This window comes from Pseudonaja textilis, chromosome Z, assembly GCF_049901715.1.
Source record: "Pseudonaja textilis isolate UNSWEBS1 chromosome Z, rPseTex1.2, whole genome shotgun sequence".
In the NCBI taxonomy this organism is placed as follows: Eukaryota; Metazoa; Chordata; class Lepidosauria; order Squamata; family Elapidae; genus Pseudonaja; species Pseudonaja textilis.
Genome location: NC_142008.1, coordinates 66,572,149 through 66,595,737, shown reverse-complemented (window position 1 = coordinate 66,595,737; position 23,589 = coordinate 66,572,149). Strand labels below are relative to the sequence as shown.

The following is a 23,589-nucleotide window of genomic DNA, read 5'->3' as shown; positions in this document are numbered from 1 at the left end:
TCTGGGAGATCTCCAGTCAGCAGCGGGCAGGGGAAAAGGAAGAAACGGGTGGCACCCCCCCCCCACTCCAGCCCGCCCTGCCTCTCTCTCTCTCTCTCTCACACACACACACATATGCTAGCTAGGCCGTGCCAGCAATGAAGCAAACCAAGCGAGCCCGGGAACGGTGTGGGGGGCCTCAGGGGACAGTAGGGAAGGGGAAGGCAAGCTCCAGGGATGCTGGGGGGGCTAGCGCAATTTGCAGGCTTACCTTTCAGCAGGAAGATCAGAGCTGCTCAGTTGGGACATAGGGCCAGGCACCATGTGGGAAAGTACCCAGAGGATCCAGTGTGGAGTGAGGAGTGACTGGGCGGGGTGAGCGTACAGCGGGGCAAGTGGGCAAGCTGCGATCGGGAACCGATTTGGGGCCGTGGCCAGCCAGAAGTCACTACCTGTTTGGCGACCCATGCCAAATTATCACTACCAGTTCTCCTGAGTAGGTGAGAACTGACTGAATACCACCTCTGTTTCTGACCCAAACAAGGCAGAGAGTTCTCAATTTTCTTAGCCATCCTGCAAAGCTTTTCTCTCTATCTTGTTACTCCTTTTTAAACATACACAGTCTCTCAGCTTAAATTACAATGTAGTCCTTTAACGGTGTTTTGGTTCTGGGCCCATAACCTGTTAGAGTTTGCAGCATAAATTCACATCCAGAAAAAACTGGCCTTCTGGAAGCCATGAAACTCTCCTGTTTCCGGCTTCCAGTGGGCTTCCAGAGCCCTCCCAGAGGCTCAGGGGAAGCCTCCAGACCCTTGGGAGGGCAAAAAACAGCTGTCCCGGAAAAACTGGTGTCAGCATTCCAGAAAAACTCTACTCCAACACATAAATTTGAACCAGACATATTTTCAAAGTTCCCTTTTATTAGAGTAGTAAACTGGCGCATCTGGGAAATCCTGAATCTGAAAGTCCCAGGTTTCCCTTCAATAAGTAAAATATTGCAAATCCACCCCCTGCTCCCATTATTCCATCACATGCCTCAATCACCATCCATCCCAACTTGAGTTGTCCCCTCTACTACTCCTCAGCCAGGAACAACATGACTCTAAAGAAGAATGGTATTATGTCTAACCATATACGCTCCATGAAATTCCCCCCTCCCATCTTCCCAGGCTCAAGAATGTGATAGTGTGGAAGCTTCTGGTGCTAATATGGCTTCCAAAGCTGACACGCGTCCCCCCTTGAAAAAATCACATCCTGAAAAATACAATAAACAAAACACAACTATAATAACCAAAACACAAGGGGTTAATGCATTGTCATCAAGCCACTTATCCCCCTCTCCCCCCCAGGGGATTCTTTGGCTGGTTGGGGAACTTGTCATGGAATTGCTTAACCAATCTCTGTATGTACATCCCAACTTTTCACCCAAATAGCTTTTGCCAAAGGGTAGCCTTTCCATAACACTAAATATTGTAATCACCCTCTGTGTAATCTAGAGTCGAGGATTTTTTTTGATTTCATAATGTGTGTCACCTTGTAGTATTAAAGGTTTGAGGGGAGCTGCTGGTATGGGTCGTATATTGGAACCAACATCAAGCTTCAACAAGCTGCTATGGAAGACTGGATGTATTTTCCCTAATAATCAAGGTAGGCTAAGTTGAAAAGTAACTGGATCAATTACTTTCAATATATGGAAGGGACCCAGGAATTTAGGTCCCATTTTTTTACTAGGAAGCTTCAACTTAAGATATTTAATTGACAAAAACACTTTGTCATGCACCTTAAAAGGTGGTTGGAGAGATCTATGTTTGTCTGCCTGTTTTTATATTCCTCAGCTGCTTCCACTAGAGCTTTTTTTGTATTCTTATAAACTTTTTTTTAATGATTCCATCCAATCCATTAAGGACATGGATGTTGGGGGTTCTCTAGGTAACTCAGGCATATGAACAAAGTCCATGCTGGTAGTAATTTGGAAAGGAATCAACCCAGTCTGCATTATTATAAGCCACTCTGCAAATGGAAATAGGTCCACCCAGTTCTCTTGCTGATAATTTACATAACAGCTAATGCATTCATACGTTCAGCAGCCCTGTTACAAGAAGGATGAAAAGCTGAGGAAAATCCTTGGGATGACTCAATGGATTTTTAAAGCTTCCTCCAGAACTTAGCGGTAAATTGAATGCTTTGCTCTGAGATCACTTGACGCAGAACTCCGTGAAACTGATAAAATATGCTTCATGAACAGTTTTGCCAGTTTTTAGCTCAAGGTCATGCTGAGCTAACACTTTACATGCTGTAAAGTGAGCTTGCCTGGAGAACAAATGGATGACAGCCCAAATCAGTGTATTCCCTCCACTTTCTGGTAATTCAACAATAAAGTCCATTGCTATTTCTTCCCATGGCTTTGTTGGTTCAGCTACTTGTTGGAGAAGTCCAGGGGGTTTCCCGGTTCTATATTTTCATGGTGGCACAAATTGGACAGCTTTTTACATAGTCCTTGGCATCAGTTTTCAATTTTGGCCACCAGAATTGTGTTCTGACCAACTGTAGGATTTTTAAAAACCCAAAGTGTCTCCCCCAACCGAGAGTAATGACTGCATTTTAGTACCATCAGTCTTAGGGTACTGGGTACATTCCTTTCCAAGCCAATCCCTCATTCATTGTCAGATCTGTCTGATTTTAAGCAAACCATGGATTGTTTAAGAATGCTGCTTTCAAATTTATTGTCAATTTGTCCACAGGGAGTCTAGAACTGTGTTGGGCTTGGCCTCTGGTGGTTGCTTGGCTCGCAGGTTGGGCTTCTGATATCATAATTTGCACTACTTCCTCTCAGCGACTGTCAAATTGGGGGTTTTTCGACAAGGCATCTGCCAATAAATTTTTTCCCCCTGGAATGTATTTCAGTCTAAAATTGAATCTCTTAAAGTATTTTTTTTTAAAACAAGTTTTATTGATTTTACAAACAAACAAACAAAACAAAACATCATTAAACATTAAAAACATAAAACCTCTTTCCATTGTAGATCTTTACAAGGCAGGTAACATATTGCTTTATATCACGTACTTATAATTTATCCCATTTCCATATAAACACGTAAATTCCTTTTACCAAATTCCACATTGTTTCTTTTAATCATTATTCAATCATATTTCCTTTTCTAATTTATCTGCTATTCAGTCATCACATTTATATTTTCCTCTGGCTTGTTTATAATTATTCTCATCTAGTCTTCCGCCGAGATTTTATTATTTAATTTTAATTAAACACACACACATAAGACATAAACATAAAAACATAAAACTTTCTTCTCTAGAAAGTAACTTGGCCCCAGATTACCTCTTTTTGTATGGACTTCAATTGAATTCATGCTCTTCTTATATACCATTACCCATCTTATTTACCATTCTATATCTATTATATAACTCCTCTCCACTTTTGCCTCATCTTAATTCTGTTTTATATATTTAATCTTGCTTTAAAGAAAAATATTTTTATATCTTTTGTCCATTTCTCCATTTACATTTCCCTGGAATCACTAATCAGAGTATGATGCCTTTTTATCAATCCCCTAAATTAAAATTTAAAATAACACCTAAATCCCAATCAGATTCTGCTTAGTACATTCTACTATTTCAGAAACCAATACTACAATAATAAATCCATAACAATCAACACATTAATCCATTAAACTCTATATTTAAACTAATATTTTAAACATTCCCTTTAGTATTTTATTAAAACTTATTATCATTCATTATTAAACCTTTTAAAGTTATACCTTGATATTTTAGTCTTTTATTAGATCTTAAAAAGTTCTGATTATCTACTTATAATACAAGTACCACTATTACAATACTCATGTGTACTTTGCAGAATCCCCTTTTTTTAAAAAAAATCCCATATATTACCCATTATCCCTAAAAAAAATTTCCTTTTCTCCATCTTGTCTTATACCTTTGTAACTTTTTTCCCCCTTTTCCTTTCCTTCTTAGCCCGCCTAAACTTTACCCTCCTCTCCAAACCTCTGCCTTCTTGGTTTCCTTTCTGTTGCATTCCTCTTTCCTTTTTCTTTCTAGCATTCTGTTGTTTTTGCATCTTATTTTCTCTTTCATAAACATTTTTTTTATTTCTATTCCTTTTCGCTCCTCTCTTTCTCCTTTCTTTCTTAGTCACACCGTTTAGTTCATTAAAATGGCTTCTTGTTCCTCGGCTTCTTCCAGCTGTTGTTTAATTTGCTGACACATGACAAGCGCCATATCTAGAAAACAAAGGGCTTCTCCCATAACATCTTTGCCTTCTTTCTTTATTTTTAAATATTGTTTTTAAGTTCATCAAGAGATAGAGCCATTTTGAACTGTTCCTTCTTCTCTTTCTGTATCCTCTTCTTATTATTAAGCCAATCAATTATTTCCAAACTTAAAACAGTTCCCAAAAGTCCCAAAATCCCACAGTCATCAAACAGTCCAGGCAGAGTACAAAGCTTCTTCTTTTTACAGTTTCTCTTCTAGGGTGAAGTCAAATTAGGGAAAGAAGAAACGTCCAATCTGTGCTTTAAATCTTTCTTAGAATTAATTTCTATTCTCTTTATCTTCAAGGCATCTCCTCCAGCAAAGTCTTAGAGTAAAGATTTGTTTTCCCAAAGCCTCTCCTTCCCACTTATAACAAAGGAGTTTAGGTTTTACCTTCTATCAAAAGGCTGGTTTCCTTGACCATTTGTTAATTCCATAAGGGAGGGAGAGTAACTTCCCTTTTCGCCACTTTTCTTCGCAGCTGAAAACATCAATCGGGAACATTATAGCTTCCAAGCCAATACTTTCCCAGGTGTTAAATATGTCCTTAAGGTCCCAGTTCGACCAAGAAAAAACTTTCATTTTAAAACTCCTTCTTCCTCCTGCGATTCTTTATCCAGTTGCCGCTTCTTTATGGCGGCCATAAAGACCGCCGCTCCACTGCTCTTGAGAGAAGTTATTGCCGGCTGGGGTTGCGATGCCCTCACCCCGTCCGGATCCCCCTTTCAGCTGCCCCAACAGCCTTAGCTCCAAATCACAGGATCGGAGGCACCATAGGGGCTAGCACAGCAGGGATCGCAGAGAAGGCGAATCCCTGCTGTCACCGAAGCCGACAAACCGGAAGTCCGAATCTCTTAAAGTATTAAGCCCAGCGAACTTGTTTGGGGGAAAACTTTTGAGAGGTCTTCAGACCCTTGAGATTTTTGTGATCAGTCCGCACCTCGAAAGGCTCTGTAACTCCCTCCAGGAAATGCCTCCAAGAAAGTAAAGCCTATTGCATGACAAAAGCCTCCTTTTCCCAAACTGCCCACCTACGTTCTGTGTCAGTCAACTTTTTTTGACACATAAACACAAGGCATCAGTTGGTTTTGAGAGTTCTTTTGAAGTAGCACAGCCGCTACAGCCACATCACTGGCATCAGCTTGGACTACAAAGGGTTTGTTTGGATCCAGATGTTGGAGGATAGGCTTTGCTGCAAAAAAGCACTTTAATGTTTCAAAATATTTTTGACAGTACATTGTCCAAGTGAGAGGTTGATTAGGTTTTGGTTTGGTCAGAGAAGGACTGGTTTTCAACTCCTTTAAAGGGAGGGTGATTTTGGCAAATGAAGGGATGAATTGTCTATAAAAATTTGCAAAATCCAGGAAGCTTTGAAGTTGTTTATGTGTCTTTGAGAGTTGCCAATCTAGCACCTCCTTTACCTTTTCAGAGTCTATCTCAATCCCCTGATTTGACATACAGTAGCCCTGGTAGTCCAAATACTCTTTAAGCAATTCACATTTTCTTTGTGTATAGCTTGGCAGCTAAAAGTTTTTTCAGTACTTGTCTGACTAATTTGACATGTTCTTCCAGGGTCTTGCTGATATAAGAATGTCACCAAGTAAACAAGGACCCCCTTGTATATATGTTTATGTAACACTTCATTGATTAACTGCATAAATACAGGGGGAGGGTCCCTTGGCATCCAAAAGGCATGACTCAGAACTGAAAACTCCACAGAGGGCAGTTAAATACCGTTTTCCACTCATCTCCCTCTTTTATGCAGACTCGGTAGGAGGCTTTTCTCAGATCTAACTTGATAAAGATTTTGCCTTTGGGCAGGTGATTTACCAAGTCCTTCTTTAGGGGGAGGGAGTACATGTTTTGTATGCACATAGCATAGACACCACAGTAATCCATGCATAATCTGAGAGCATCATTTTTCTTCTCTTTAAATAATACTGGAGCTGCCAATCTAGATTTCACTGGTTCGATGAATCCTCTGGCTAAATTGGTATCAATGAATTTCTTCAACTCATCATTTTGGTAGGTGTCATGGAGTACATTTTTGGTTTAGGCAGTTTTGCCTCAGGTTATAATTTGATGGCACAATCAGTAGCTCGATGAGGGGGAATGGTGACTAAATGCATCAGCTAAGTCTCTATTTTTTTAGGAACCTGGGGTTCGCCTAGAGGAGAGTCTGAAGCAGTAGTTGATGCTTCTGGTTGTGGGCCCCGTTGATTGGTAGTCTTTTATCAGGACATATGGGGGGGCAACAGCCCAATGTCAATTATGATTTTCTGGTATCCATCTTTCCATTCAATGGGGCCCATTTGTCAAACCATGCAAGTCGCAATATGACATTCTGACATTTTTGGAACTACTATAAATCGTATGAGTTCATGATGCCTCTCATTTCTAATCTGATCAGTTCTGTGATCTGGGTCAGTGGTTGCCAACCAGTGGTCCATGAGAAAATTGTGGTGGTCTGCAGAGAAATATCCCCCCCAAAGCAATTAATCCAGGCTGCGCAGGAACACAAGGCTGTGCCATCCACATGGCCCGCCCACCCACTGGCCCCCACCTTTCAGCTGAGTGCAAACCTGCAAAAAACAACGCAGCCCTCACTGGACAGGATGATGGAGATGGCCAGGAGGTACAGGAGCACCAAGCTACTTGAATTTGCACGGTACTCTGGCACCTTCCAGCTTACCTCTCCTGGCCTGGGCTCTTCCTCAATGGCTGTGGGCTGTAGGATAGCCCAGGGCACGAAAAGTACCGGCTAGAAGGGGTGGAAGGGGGCAGAGTGAGTAAGTCTGCGCTCACCATCCAGTTCAGAGTCTGGAATGGGGCGTTGTCATCATCATCAGTTTTCTCATCCCTCTCGGTGCTCTGCTCTGCTGCCCTTTGCCTTATGGCCCCAGCCATCATTGCCTGGGGAAGACACAGGAAAAGCGAGTAGAAACATAGCTCTCGCTGGGGCATAAGAGCTGAGATTGAGGAAGGCACAGGCAAGAGAAGACACAAGCTGCCACCTTTGAAAGGTGCCACTTTCTGTTGCCTGTGCCTTCTCCAATCTCTGCTCTTTCACCCCTGTGAAAGCTATGTTTCTGCTAGCTTTCTTTTCCTGTGCCTTCCCTGGGCAGCAATGACTGGAGCCATGGGAGGGAGGGCAGCACAGATGTCAGGGCTGCTCTCCCCCCATCAGCAAGCCAGGCCTAGAGGAACACAAAGAATTGCAGGCAAGCACCAGAGAAATGTGTGTTTCCAGCGCGCCCTCCTCTGTTCCAAAGTAGGATTGAGTGAGGGGAAGGGAGCAGGGGGAAGGGTAGGAGGGAAGGAGAATCCCGGTTGGCTTTCCTTTGGCATGGGGTTGGGGGGAAGACCAAATGCCCAGACCAAAAAAGCACCGAGGAAGACAGGCTCCTAATCAGCTTGTTTGTGCAGGCAAGAGCTTGAGCTTTTCTGGGCTCAACATCCCCCCCGCTTCAGCCTCCACACAGGGAGGAACCCTTCTCTACTTGGAAGCGGGGGAGAAGCCTGGAGTTTAGCGTCAGGGAGTCCTCTTGTGTGGAGGCCAAAGGTGGGGGTGTTGCTTGATTATTAGGAGCCCATCTTCCTCAGCACTTCCAGCCTGGCCTTCCTTCCCTTCCCCAACTCCAGGCAGCCATACCTGGCAAAGGAAGGAGAGGTTTCCTCTGACTTGGGGTAGATATGAAATGACAGGAGACCAGATGGGAGGGGTCTCTACTTTTCTTCCATTTGAGGGGGAGCCAGTTCCTCCCCGTCCAGATCTTCCCAGCCTCCAGGCACCTTATGGTTTCTTTTGAATCCCAGCACTATTAAATCCTCCCTCTTTCCCCTGAAAGGATGAGAGAACGCCCACCTTTCCCTTTGCTCTGCCCCACAGTTATGATTAAACTTTTATGATTTTGTTATAACTAAATAATCATTTTCATATTTAAAAATATTTATATATGCATTTATATATTTTTATATTAAAATCATTTTATATATATATCATATTAGTGGACCTCAGGATTTAAAAGTATAAGTTTGGTGGTCTCTGAGGTCCAAAAGGTTGGCGACCCCTGACCTAGGTGGCTGGAGGTCCCCCAATTAACTTTCCATCTGCTTGTTCAAACTTGATTGGGCATTTTAGGGCTTTACTTTTTATCCCTAATTAATTGCTCAACAATTGGGAGCCCAATTAAACATCTGGAACATCCTATACCTATTACTGCTTCTAATTCCCCAAACTCCCCAATCTCTGGCATCATCAATTTCACTTTAATGGCTGCACTCACCATGGGGTCCTCTTCATCATTTGCCTTTCTGGGAAGGGTTTCTTTGGCCGGAGGTTCCTCGCTGTCTTCTGTGGGGAGGGGACCCTCTACTGGCAAAGACTGGTCTTTGGGCGCTTCCGTGGAGCTTTCCTACCTCTGGCAGCTGTAGTGGGCCTTGGTTGCAGGACTGGTGCAGGGGCCAGACACTTGGAAGCCCCATGACCCATTTGACCACAATGGTAGCATTTGATAATTCCTGTAGGCTGGGTAGGAGCCTATGGTCACAAGCCACAGTCATCCCCATCTTCAAAAAGGAAGACCCCAGCCTAGTTGAAAATTACAGACCAATCTCTTTATGCTGTGCCACCTGTAAAGTCATGGAATCAATTATTAACCAATCCATTATCCTCCACTTAGAGACAAACAACCTACTCTCTAATAAACAATTTGGTTTCAGAAAAAAACTATCCTGTAATGTGCAACTCTTACACTGCAAAAACATATGGACTACAAAACTCAATCAGGGCAAAGCAATAGATGCAATCTACATAGACTACTGTAAAGCCTTTGATTCAATGGTACACAACAAACTACTGCTAAAACTAAAATCTTACGGTATCTCTGGACAACTGCATAACTGGATAGAAGCATTCCTGTCAAACAGACAACAAATGGTCAAAATTGGGAGCGTCCTATCAAATTCTGTACCTGTCAACAGTGGTGTACCCCAAGGCCGTGTTCTAGGCCCAACTCTTTTCATACTCTACATAAAGGACCTCTATGTTCATATTAGGAGCAACTGCATTCTCTTCGCTGATGATGCAAAGCTATTCAACACCACCGACAATATTGCTACCGTTCAAAAAGACCTCGACTATGTATCAGAATGGTCAAACAAATGGCAACTTCAAATCTCAACAAATAAATGCTGTCTTACATATTGGCAAAAAAAAAATCAGAAAATAAAATACAAGCTGAATAGTCAAGACCTTGTTGATGATCCAAACTCTGTCAAGGACCTTGGAGTACTCATCTCTAATGATCTAAGTGCTAGAGCCCACTGTAACTACATAGCCAAAAGGCATTAAGAGTTGTTAACCTAATCTTATGTAGCTTTTTCTCTGGTAATATTACACTACTAACTAGAGCATACAAAACATTTGCTAGACCAATACTCGAATATAGCTCATAAGTCTGGAACCCAATCATGTATCTGATATTAACACAGTCGAGAAAGTCCAGAAATATTTCACAAGAAGAGTTCTCCACTCCTCTACTCGTTGAAGAATACCTTATGCCACCACACTTGAAATTCTAGACCTAGAAAACCTAGAACTACGCCGCCTTCAGTCCAATTTAAATACAGTATATAAAATTATGTATTGCAACATCCTACCTGTCAATGAATACTTCAGCTTCAACCATAACAATACAAGAACACACAATAGATACAAACTCAAGGTTAACCGTACGAAACTTGATTGCAGGAAATACGACTCCAGCAACAGAGTGGTCAATGTCTGGAATACTCTACCTGACTCTGTGGATTCTTCCCCAAACCCCCAAAACTTTAACCTTAGACTGTCTACTATTGACCTCACCCCTTTCCTAAGAGGTCTGTAGGGGGCGTGCATTAGCGCACCAACGTGCCTACCGTCCCTGTCCTATTGTTTCTTTTTATTTTTCTTATATGTATCCATTTCATGTATTCATAACTATGTTTATACTTATACCTGTTATCTTATAATCACTTGACAAAATAAATAAAATAAAAATAAATAAAAAGTTCCAGTAGGCCATGCTCACTATGGCCACACCCACCCCAGCAATCAGGCAGCAAACCAGTTGCTTGGATTTTTGAATCCTACCTTTGTATATATGTATTTACATATAGTTAAAAAGTTTGAAATAGTGTAATTCTTTACAAAAGGAATTTTTAAAAATGATCTCAAGAAAGAAGTGCACTCATGATCAAGTTTAAATCACTTCTACAAGCATATATTTAAGCTGTCACTGAAATATGCAACAGAAATAGAACAAAATGTATGTTGACTGATAAAGAGAGTGCAAACCTTCAAATAAGTAATCACAATTAAAACATTGGGGGGAAATGGCAACTATAATTTGTGGGGAGGAAATAATACAAAATGTTTCACATATATTATGTAACTTGTTAGTGATTATCAAGATAGAAATATCATGTGATAATCAATTTTAGAATATTTTGTCACATGTCCTATTCATTAAAAAAAACTTTGAAAAGATTGGAAGGAAATATCAAAAATAATTGAGAAAAAAATAAAATGTTATTCTAAAAGTAACATTTGAATTGAACTTTTTTCAACCAGCAACTGGACTTTCTGGTTTTTATTTGAAGACGTTTCGTTTCTCATCCAAGAAACTTTTTCAGCTCTGACTGGATGGTGGGGAATGGAAGGATTTATACTCCTTGTAGATAGCTGATCAGTTGCATTCTTTTAGCAGGTCATTAAGGTCACCTGGAGGTTTATCTGTGTCATCAGGGTCACCTGTGCGGTACAAATTGGTGTGGAGCCTTCTTGGAACTGTTGAAAGGGCTGTGTTGTAGACTGGAGACAGATGATGTCATATTCCTCCCACTCTGTTGAGAGAGGGCTGTTCAATTTTGACATAAATTGCTATAAATTTAGTTGTTTCATTTCCCCAATGTACAAATCTACACATGGCTGACTGCATTGTACTGCATATACCACATTGGTCAGTTTCTGTCTTGGTGTTTTATCCTTGAGGTGGACAAACATTAGTGTATTCTTGGGTTTGAAGTGTGCACATATGCTATGTTGGCTGAAGATCTTCCTGAGATTTTCTGATACATCTGCAATGTATGGAATGACAATAATGCTTTGTTTATTGTTCTCATCATTGTCTGTTACAGACCAGCTCCTGTAGGGTCTATTTGAGATTTGGTGAAGGCCCACTTGGGATAGCCACATGTTCTGAGGGCTTCCTTGATGTGTTTATATTCTTTTTCTTTCCCATCTTTACTGATAGGCAGGCCTTCACCTCAGTGATGTAAGATCCTGATGACTCCCATTTTGTGCTCCAATAGGTGATGGGAATCAAAATGTAAATATTGATCTGGGTGAGTGGGTTTTTGGTAAACTTCAGTGTTATAGCTTCTGTCTTTCTTAATGTGTACTGCACAGTCCAGGTGTCAACTCATAAAATATTTCTATGGTCTTTTTAAAGTTGCCAACAGAAAGGAAGGGGGGAGCAGTGTGGCAGCTTGCAAACTGAAACTGCATTCCATAAATGTTTTCAAAAATAGTAACTAGGTGACTGAAGTTTCTGCCATGCAAAATTCTAACTGGAGAGCATGATTGATGACTCTTGGCTATGAATGTATCCCATTGAAGAATATTAATTGTGATACACCCAGGGTTGGAGGGAAACCAGGGTCAAGGGTGACAATGAATTATGTGTTCAGAGTTGGCTGCACCCAGGCAGTGCTGGACATGTCAACTCCCAATAAATCCTTTTTAAGTTTTGGAAGTTTGGCTCGAGACTCATGATTTAAATGGGGTGACTGCCAGAATCCTGACAGCTAGTTGATTCTCATAATTCATCATTATTACTGGGACACCTGACACCTGGCCTCTTCAATCACTTCCCAATATCTGGAAAGTGTGGAGAGAAAGTCAGGACATGACAGAAGGGGGATTATCACAGGAGAGCTTGCTCCAAGCAACCCAAATGCAAACAGAAGCTGATGATATAATTACAGCTGAAGAGAACCTCTTCCAATGAAGGAAAGAAAAACAGATGAGTACTGGTGAAAAACAAAACTCCCCAAAGTTTTGGAAGTTGAGTTTCCCTATCCCCAAAAGGGGGGAAGAGTGGAATGGGAACAAGCCAAAGCCCACAAGCCCCTGATGGGATCCTTAGGGAGATCCATAGAGCAGATAAGAGAGGAATTTGACAGGGCTACCATTAGAGATTATGGCCCATCATGCTGCCCAAAACAGAGAGGAGTTTCCACAGAGCCTTCTGAAGTGAGGAGAAGCAGGCAAGATCACAGCCCTCCTTCTCCACCCAGCAGAAGAAAAAAAGAGTCCATAGCAGCAACCAGTGCCTTTCCCATGCAGCAGGCAGCCCCCTCCTCCTCCTGTGCGAACTAGAGCTGGGGAGGAAGGTCAGCCAAATCAAATACAGATTTACAGAGGGCAACAGAAAAAAAGGGCAGAACAGGGCTCTATGAGCCACCCTGATTCAGGGGAAAATTTGATGGGGACCCAGACCAGCTAGCTCTAGTCCTTAACTCAGCTAAGATCCACCTGGAATGCTATGGACACCTCTAACCCTCCCTAGAGCCATGGTGAATGCTATTTCTGAGAGGTTGGGGGGAGAAGTAAAAGGATGGCTAGCAACCCTCCATAAGAGAAGGACCTCCCAGCTACATGATGTAGATGACTTCCTATGACTGCTAGAGGATTTGAGGAGCCAGAGGATGCAGAAGATGAGTTCAGCAACCTAAAGCAGGGAAAGCAACTGATCAAGGAACACGTCTGTGAATTCAGGAGAATCAGTGGGAAGCTACCCCTTTTGTCTGAGTGGATGCTGGTTCATTTTTTCAGAACAAGCCTGGACAAGCAAATTAGCAAAGTAACCACCTATCATCCCAAACTGACTCTCTGAATGGTTCTGAGTAGCCCTAAAAGTCAACAGGGCATTACATGCTAGCAACATGAGGAAGCTGCCAGGAACCAGAGACAGAGGGCAACCAGACCAGGGGCCGCCAAGCCGACAAGACAACACAGCACCATGATTTGCCCCAAACCAACCCCTCATGAAGCCCAATTAAATGCTTCCAATGTGGGGAGTAAGGCACATATCAGTGGAGTGCGCAGATTTGAAACCAAGCCATAACCACTACCCAGGGAGCGACCTGAACGAGGCCCCAGATGTGCCACCAACATGTTCCAGAAGGTCCTTCAGGCTGCAGAAGTCCCTCTCCATCCAGCTGAAGGAGGAGGAACCCCGGACAATGATGACCAGTTGCCGGATTCTTATGACAGCCAGGACGAGGGCGAAAACAACCCAATGGTTAGTGGACCGATTCCCCCTTTTGTCTCCCCAATACGGCTTACAGTCCTCAAAACAGGAAATAAGGGGACTTTCCAAGCCCTAATAGATTCAGACTGCATCAGGTGTCTGATCAACCTAACCACGGTCCTAAAACTGGAGATCAGAGTGAAAAATCTAGCCCACCTGATCCGGTTTGAACAAGTAGTGAGTGGTATGGACTTCATTCCAATGCCTGAGTATCCAAGGGATCCCCCCTCCTCCGTCAGCCTGACTGATTCGATGTCAACGCTGAAAGCAACTTGGGAGAATGTCAAAAAAGTGCTGGCAAAAGCGGCATAGAGCTATAAGAGACAGGCAAACAAACACCGAGTCCTGGAACAGCCATTCCAGGAAGGGGAGAAGGTCTACCTCTCCACCAAATACCTGAGGTTAAGACTCCCTAGCAAGAAATTGGGACCAAAGTTCATGGGACCATTACCCATAGTAAAGGTAATCAACCCAGTCATGGTATAACTGAAGTTGCCCTGATTGTTAAGGAAAATATACCCATAGTAGCCTCTTAAAACCCGTGGTGGGATCGACCCTGAGGCCCCCTGCCTTGTGAGCCCCAAGACCCCATGGTCATAGGAGGCCAAACCCATTATGAGGTGCAGCAAATCCTTAATTCAAGGTGGCACAGGAGACAAGTCCAATATTTAAACAAGTGGAAGGACTATTTCTTATCAGAGGCTATCTTGGGTAAAGAGTAGGAACGTCCAAGCCGATCACCTTGTGACAAGTTTCCATGCAGAAAACCCAACCAAGCTTGCGGGGAGGGGTTCGCAACTCTAAGTCCTATACCTGCAATAAATTTGTTTTCTTTTTGTGTTGTAGAGGTTACCTTCAAGAAGTGAGGGGAGCCAAATGTCAACTCATAAAATATTTCTATGGTCTTTTTAGAGTTGCCAACGGAAAGGGAGGGGGGAGCAGTGTGGCAGCTTGCAAACCAAAACTGCATTCCATAAATGTTTTCTAAGATAGTAACTAGGTGACTGAAGTTTCTGCCACGCAAAATTCTAACTGAGAGCATGATTGATGACTCTTGGCTATGTGTCAGCTTTGGAAGCCATATTTGATCCTGCCAAAAGCTTGAGAAAGCGGGAGGGGGTAGATTCAATTGAGTAGCTCTAAGTACACAAAATAAAATTATTTTGTTAGTTCGAGGTCATTGAGTATGGTGCAGGATGAAATAAGAATCTTACTTTTGGATGGATCATGATTGGACCATGTGATGTGATGAAAGCCAAGGAGGGATGGATTTGTAGTTTGGGAAATTGTGGAAGCCCGAAAACTTTCAGATTCAGGAGTCCACAGACGTACCAGTTACTGTTCTAATAAAGGTACTTTGGAGATATGTTTGTTCAGAGTTACTGATTGGAATGGAGGTTTGCTGGAATGCTGAAACTATCCCAAATCTGTAACGAACTCCAGCACTCCAAAAAGGGGCTCTCTGGGGTGCTAAGCCCAGCACTGATTCCAAAAATGGAGCAGTGCGAAGATTCAGCGAAGATGGAAGAATTGGAAGAAGATACAGAAGAGGCTCTGGGGCTGGACACCAGAGAAAATAATTGAAGCCCCCAGGCCCCATTCTGAAGAGGTGGTGCAGGCAATAGAAGCTGCAGAGGAGAGACAGAGTTTAGGAACCTGGTCCATAGAGAAGGATTCATGGAGAAGCTGTCTGATGGAGCGGAATCCAGGGGTGAGACCAGAGGAGATGCTGCCTGAATGCCTCTCTCTCTCCAGCCCTCTGAGGATGGCCAGAGAGACAGAATTGATATATGGGGGGACACTGGGATCAGACACCTCCCAAGACTGCAACCTGTGGCCCCCATCTCGAAGCCAGTCGTTGGCAGGAATCCCAGAATGTTATGTCTCACAGCCACAACCTCTCAAGACAAACTGGGTCCTAATGCAGCCCACGCTTACTTTTCCTTGTCCAAGAAGTGGATGGGGAATCACTGTGGCATCAGTTGGAGGTGGCCTTCAAACCAGCCCAGACTGGCAGGCTCAAGTTTCAAGGGAGAGACGGCTGATGCAGCCGACATTGGGTATATTACAACTGCAAGCCCTCCCCCTCCACAACCGAAAAGGGGATTACCCTCTGCAGAGAGTATTCCTCCAGGGTGGGGATTTTATCCTGGTCAAGAGTGGGTCCAATGCCAGTGGATGCCAGCACCCGTTGCATCACCTGGTTCAGAAGTACCATGGCCCCAAAGAAAAGCAGTGATCCCTTCTCAGCAAAGGGATCTGTGCAGGCAGCAGAAAGAAGCCACTCCCCTCTTCCCATCGTGGTGAAGAATGCAACAAACAGCCTCTTCACAGCAGGTGCAATTCAGCTGCCCCTTGGAGCAATCCTGCAGAGGCCCTTCTTCCAGAGAGTGCCAACACAGCCACGTTTGGAGCCCAGTATGCAACAGATCACGACCTGGTTGCTGCAATCACAGATGGGATGAATGTGGGGGATGCTTCCAATTGGGTGGCTCAATTGCACTACGAACAAGCCCCAGAACTACAGGATGTCAATGCTTTCATTGAACTCCTTAGGTTTATGTTCGAGAATCCTGATAGAATTGGAGAAAATGAGGACAAAATAATGGAAATGAAACAAGGCAAGCGACCCTTACAAGACTTTGTATGGGAGTTTAGAAGGGTTGCAAGCCATCTCATGGACTGGCCTGAAAGAATTCTGTTGCACTATTTCAAGAATGCTATTGACCCAGAAGTAAAAAAGGTCTGTAACATTAGAGGAATACCCGAGACTCTGCAGGATTGGTATGCAATGTCCCTCAGACTAGACCAGGAAATCAATCCATAGGAAAAAACCCTACCTGAAGGCCCTCCTAAGAGAGCTGTGGCCAGATGGCCTCTGATTAGATCTGCTAAAGCTGCTCCTACCCGACCTACAAGAATGATAAAGTGCTATCGTTGTGGCCAGGATGGCCATAGAGTAGCTGATTGTCTGGCTCCTGCACCTGTTCCACAAGCTCTACAACCAAGGCCTAGTACAGCCACCAGAGGTCGAAGAAATCCATGGAAGTCTCCCAACACTAGCCAGGTTGCTAGACACACCGTAGAGGGTCCCCTCCACACAGAATGGAGCAATGAACTTCCGGCCTGAGAAATTCTCCCCAGAGAAGCTGATGAAGAAGACACCCCCTGGTGATTGCTGCCATCCCCCCTTTTACAGACAAAGTGAAGTTGGTGGTGCTTGACATGAGGGAGGCAGGGTAGATAGAAGCTGTAATAGATACCGATGGTGACTTAAGATTATGCATAGATTTTAGAAGCGTGAACGGGATATGCATAAAAACATGTACCCTCTCACCCTCATGAAAGGCTTATTAAATCACCTGTCTAAAGGCAAGGTCTTTACCAAACTAGATCTGAGAGAAGCTTACTACTGAGTCCGCATAAAGGAAGGAGACAAATGGAAAACTGCCTTCAACTGCCCTCTGGGTAGTTTCCAATTCTGAGTCATGCATTTCGGACTCCAGGACCCCCCCTCCCCGCAGTATTCATGCAACTCATCAATGAAGAGTTACATCCACACCTATACAGAGGGGTCCTCGTCCACCTGCATGACATTTTTATATTCAGTGAAACCATCGAGGAACATATCAAATTGGTCAGACAAGTGCTGAAAAAACTTTTAGCTTCCAAGTTATATGTAAAGCTATCAAAATGCGAATTCCATTTTGGAATTCCAGTGATTCCAAGAGTCACTGGATTATCTGGGCTATCGAGTGTCTAACCAAGGAATTGAGATGGACCCTGGAAAAGTGAAAGTGGTGCTAGACTGGCAACCCCCCAAAACACGTAAACAACTTCAAAGCTTTTGGGGTTTTGCAAATTTCTGTAGAAAACTTATTCCTTCATTTGCCGAGGTCGCCCTCCCTTTAACAGAGCTATTGAAAACTGGGCCTTCCCTGACCAAACCAAAACTCAATCAACCACTTGCTTGGACAATGGACTGTCAGAAATCTTTTGAAACTTTAAAACATCTATTTGTTGCTGAGCCCATCCTGGCCATTATTCCCTTTCTCGAAGGTGATTGCAGTGGTGGTCAGAAATGGCCACCTCAAAGAAGAACTCGACTGGAAAAGAATGTGCAGGAGAAAGATAAGAAGGGAAAGTTTTGGTTGACTGGGTTAAACTGCAAAAGCAACAACGGAAGGTACCCTGGAATTTAAACTATAAAAAAAAATAACATTGTTCCCAAAGAAGATTTTGAAGCAGCGAAGGAGAGAGGGAAGGGAAAGGATTTGGTTTTTTTTCCCCTTCCCTTTACTGACAGCTAAGAGACTTAAGCAAGAAATTGAAAAAAAAATCCACTTTGACATCAATAGGCATTTAAGCTGAAAATAAAATGTCAAAGGGATAATAAAGATTTCTGGATTCTTAAAAGCTTTTAAAAGGAAAGGAGAGAAAAAGAATAAAAGGGCAGGATCTGGAAAAATGGAGGAGACTGCCTGGAACTAAAAGGAATTTACAGTGAAATCTCAACAAGATTCCTAAAAGATACATTTTAACTGAAACTTGGCAACCAAAACCCTGCATTTAGTCAGGAGACAGTTCCAATAGCCGAAAATGAAACCTGATGTTGAGGACTATGTAAAAAGCTGCTCAATTTGTGCCATGATGAAACACAGAACTGGAAAAAACCCCTGACCTCCTTCAACATGTAGCTGAACCAACGAAGCCGTGGGAAGAAATTGCAATGGACTTTATCGTAGAGATATCTGAGAGTCGAGGAAATACCGTGTTTTGGACTGTTACTGACTTATTTTCTAAGCAAGCCCACTTTACAGCCTGGAACGGACTACCTTCAGCTAAGAAACTTGCAAAACTGTTTGTATCTATAGGCTCCACCTTGTAGAGTAATCTCAGACTGAGGTATACAGTTTACTGCTAAGTTCTGGAGGGAATTTTTGAAGTCCATTGGGTTGTCCCAAGGGCTTCCCTCAGTGTTTCATCCTGCATGCATAGGGCAACAGAGAGAACGAATGCCATGGTGGAACAATACATTAGATGCTATGTAAATTATCAACAGGAGAACAGGGCGGAGCTGTTGCCATTTGCAGAAATTGCTTACAATAATGCAGTATACAGCAGCACAGGCTTGACTCCTTTCCAAATCAACACCAGCATGGAATTTGTCCCTATGCCAGAATTACCTAGGGAATCCCCAACATCCATGTCTTTAACGGAGTGATGGACTCATTAAAGAAAGGTTGGGAGGATACAAAAAAAGCTTTGACTGAAGGTGCTAGGGAATATAAAAAACAAGCAGACAAACATAGATCCCTCCACCTACCATTTAAAGTAGGGGACAAAGTGTTTTTGTCAACTAAATATCTCAAGTTGAAACTTCCCAGTAGGATTTTGGGCCCTAAATTCTTAAGTCCATTCCCTAGATCTAAAATAATCAATTCAGTGACAGTCCAATTAAGCCTCCCTCGGCTGTTGGGGAAAATATACCCAGTGTTCCATAGTAGTTTATTGAAACCTGCTGTAGGATCAAATCTAAATCCAATATCAGCAGCTTTGTCCCATTGGGGAATATGAATTACAATACACCTGAGGGAGGGGGAACCAGGGTCAAGGATGACAATGAATTGTGTGTCTCAGAGTTGGCTACACCCAGGCAGTGCTGGACATATCAACTTCCAATAAATCCTTTTTAAGTTTTGGACGTTTGGCTCAAGGCTTATGATTTTATTTGGGGTAACTGGCAGAATCCTGACACCAGGAAGTCTAGACTATTTTCCTTAACATCTTCCTGTGTGAATTTGATGTACTGGTCCACAGAGTTGATGTTTGATGAATGCTTCCAATTCCTGTGTTTTGATCTTGACCCACGTATCATTCACATACCTATACCAGTAAGGGGGTGGAATTCCTGTGAAGGAGTCTACGGATTTGGTTTCTACTTCTTCCATATAAAAATTCGCTACAATGGGAGACACCAGTGAACTCATGACGTAGCTGTGTTTTTGTCTGTAGAAACCTTCATTGTATTTAAAATAGGTACTGATCAAGCAGAGGTCCAACATGGCACATAAGATCTGGCTGTGGTGGGTTCTGTCACCTATGGTGCTGTCTTGTAGCAGTTGTTTTTTTCACTACCATGACAGCTTCGGTCATTGGAATGCAAGTGAAGAGAGAATCAGATCATAGGAAACCATGGCCTCATCTGGCTCCAATTTTAATTTCTAAATCTTGCTGGTGAAGTCATATGAATTGTTGATGTGATGGGTAGTGATGCCGACTAGAGGAGCTAATAAGGTGGTTAGATGTTTTGCAATGTTATAGGTGACAGAGTTGCTGCTGCTGACAATTGGTCTTTGTGGAGTTCCCGCTTTGTGGATTTTGGGGAATCCATATATGCATGGGGTGGCTTCCCCAGGGTAATAATATTGTGGCTCGTCAATGGCATTGTCCTTCAGTAGGTGTTGCAAGAAATCAATAACCTTTTCATTATTATAACTGTAAAGGACTATTGTTACAGCAGAGAGTTAAATTCATCCCGTTCTCTGGAGTTAGACAATGCTCATTATGGCTTCTCTATTATGGAGAAGAAGACAAACCACCTGTATTTCAGTATTCTTTGATTTCCTTAGGATATTGGATGCTGCTGAGAAGAAAGGTAATGATAAAGTTCCTGTGAATAACTGAACATAATGCAGCTTATTATATTAGCCATTTGTCTTTGTGTATTCCATAAACAACAGATTCCTGCATCTCTTGCAGTATGTTTAAATGTGTTCTGTGTAACAATAATTTTGTCTGTGGGTACATATGATCTTATATGGAAATGAAGACTTAATTTAACATTGGCTTCCCACCAGTGGTGGGATTCAATTTTTTTTACTACCGGTTCTGTGGATGTGGCTTGGTGGGCGTGGTGTGGCGTGGCTTGGTGGGCATGGCAGGGGAAGGATGCTATAGAATCTCCATTCCCTCCCCACTCCTAGGGGAAAGTTAGTGCAAAATCCTCATTCCCTCTCCACCCCACTAACCTGCTTTCCAACTCAATTGTCCTATTCAAGGCAACAAAAGAAGACCCAGCCAATCAGCTGGGACTCCGGAGGCAGAGAATAGATGGGGGCGGAGCCAGTCACAGGTGGTATTTGCCAGTTTTCCAAACTACTCAAAATTTCCGTTACCAGTTCTCCAGAACTGGTCAGAACCTGCTGAATACCACTTCTGCTTCCCACATATTTCCAAGGTATTTAAAAATATGCTGACCAGTAATTCAAATGCTGATTCTTATTTCTTCTCCCACTTTTAAGAAGGCTGTCCAACTTTTTAAAATTTAAGGCCCATTTTCATTGTATAAAATGCATTGTTATTTATCCCCCAATGAACTTCAGTTGCTCTATTCTCTACAAAGCTTGGTTTCAAATGATTACATTATCTAACCAAGGTAAATTACTTTCTGATAAATATAATTTTATATTATATAATTATAATATCATAATTCTTTATTAGAAACTTGAATAAATGAAAATACGTTACATTCTTAATTCAACAATATCAAGGTCAGGTCATGTTTGTAAAAAATAACCTTTCATTTCTGTGATCTATAAAGAAGGGTATAACTCAATTTATCCAGAGTTGTATAGGCCTGTTCCTTTAGCAACAATAAAAATAAATGAACTTACAACTAAATTATTATATCTAGTTTCAATTGTTTTCTTTTTCAAGGAGATACAGGAGAACCAATGTCAGATATAACTTAAATGTTGCTGATTATACACAAATACACACAGATAGAGGTCTTTCTCAATGCAAAGAAAGTTTTTTATAATTTGAAATATCATGTTTACAACTTTGGAAAACTATTCATTATGGCTTTAAAATTTTCAGATGGGTTCAGAATATTTAGCAAAAATAAACTATAGTAAACATAATGAGCAAACCGTAAAGAAGAAGGTAAAACCAGGTTGTCTTCTTTTTATTATTTATAGGGAGCTATTGATAAAGTCAAAAATGTAATATTTTCAGTTCCTAATAGCTGAAAAGCAGCTAATAACTTTTAGAAATTGTAGAGAAAAGAGGTGAATTTGATGGACAGAGGAAAAAATCTCTGTATTTTGTCAAAAAGTCTACCATTGCTTCCTAATAATAGAGAATTAAAAAATGTCTTAGGCAGACAACACCCTATTTCAGCTAAGTGTAAAAAAGTATAGTTGCATTATAGAATTATCAAATGATCTGGGGAGCTGCTGACAGAGAAGGGGAACAGCATTTGCATTTTGTTACTATAGCTTGGCTTGATTTTTCTAGGAATATGAAGGAAAGAACAGAGAATGGTAAGAATGGTGATATAAAGAGGATTACCTTGGGAGAGAAAACAACAAAAAGGGAATCATTATTTAAATCCAAACAATATGCCAGAATTATGAAACCATTCAGATAATTCAGATAATTCTCTAATTCACATAAAAGAGGGCGGAGAAGTAATCAGATTTGCAAGATTATGTTACTACAAATGAACTTTTTAAAAAGTATTGTTCAGTTTTCTTTGAAATCTATTTCTCATAGGCCCGACAGGAATTAAGTTAGCAATTTAAGAATATAAATTGAAATGATGTATTTACAGCTATTCAGCCAAACAACTTTTTACAATTGAATGGCATACATAGTTAATGTTGTTTGATAATAGCAAATAGGATCACTGTGTATCATACATTCTGTATTGGAAGGATTAGTGAGCAAAAAACCTGACTAATTAGCCTATCATTGCATTGTGTTGTTCAGCAGGAGAGTCTGTGCCATCTATACAGATCCATAGGGTGCTTAGTGATATGTGTCGCCTCATTCCTGGATATTTGCACCTTACCCCATTTGATAAACTATATATCCTGGAAGGAATTGCCCCACCAGGCATCAGAAGGAGTGTGGCACAAGATGTGGAAAATGGAAAAGTAGTATGTGATCTGGCACATCCATTATTTGGCCAAGTACCCCCTATAAACAGACTGAAAGCAAGAAGGCACTTTTTTAGACTACACCAAGATGATTGTTACTATACCTCAAACAGAATGATTAAAAATATGGGAATCTCAAATAAAAAATCTTCATAATTGAGTAAAACCACTTGAGAAGCTCCCCAGAGGTGCTCAGGAAGAGAGGACGGACTGAAGATGTTTAAACAGATAGCACACTGGTCTGGCTAGAACATGGGAAAATAGGAGTTTCTCCCTTAGGATAAAGGTATTTACTTTGAATGTGGCATTCATTTACAGCGTCCTTTGGGATCAACTTGCACACAAAATGACTTGCTGGTCAGAAATATTTCTGCCATTAACATGGCCCCATACTGGGATAGAACTATATAAATCTATAATTTATTAAAGCTTTTAATTTTTCTAAATATTAAATTAATAATTTCTCCTTTTCTAATTCCTGCATTTCTGACACAAGGCCAGCTAAGTGTATAGCATCAGTAAGGATAAAACTCAAATGTTGACATGGAGTGTATCTAGGGAAGAAATGCAAAGCTTGTATCATATAACAGGATTTAATATTACTGCTAAAATAGTTAAATATCTAGGAATCTTTTAAAAAACAAATGCTTATTCAAAATAATTATTCGCAGATCTGGAAAAAATGTCTGGGAATATATTCAGTTACTTAATTTAATGAAATATTAAGAATGTAAACTTAATTCTATAATGCTTACAGATTTCTTGTTTATTTATTTCATATTATATTTTTCTTTAATTTTCTCTTTTCTCTTATTTGCCTATTTTTTTATTTTCAAAAATTCTTTTTTTTTTAAAAAATATAGTTTATTAATTTTACAATTAAAACCAACCAACAATACATACACAAATAAACTGAAGAAAGGAAAGGGGAAAGGAGAGCAAAAAAAGAAAAATTTAGAGAAGAGAGAGAAAGGGAAATAGAGAGAAAAAGAACAAGAAGAGAAAGAAAAAAAAGGAAA

The 23,589-nt window shown here is 41.5% G+C and overlaps 1 protein-coding gene across 11 annotated transcripts in view; it reads left to right on the top strand.

The window, feature by feature from the left end:
* Positions 1 to 23,589, top strand: part of ELMO1 (engulfment and cell motility 1) — a 526,860-nt gene that overhangs the window by 418,011 nt on the left and 85,260 nt on the right. The window lies entirely within an intron of this gene.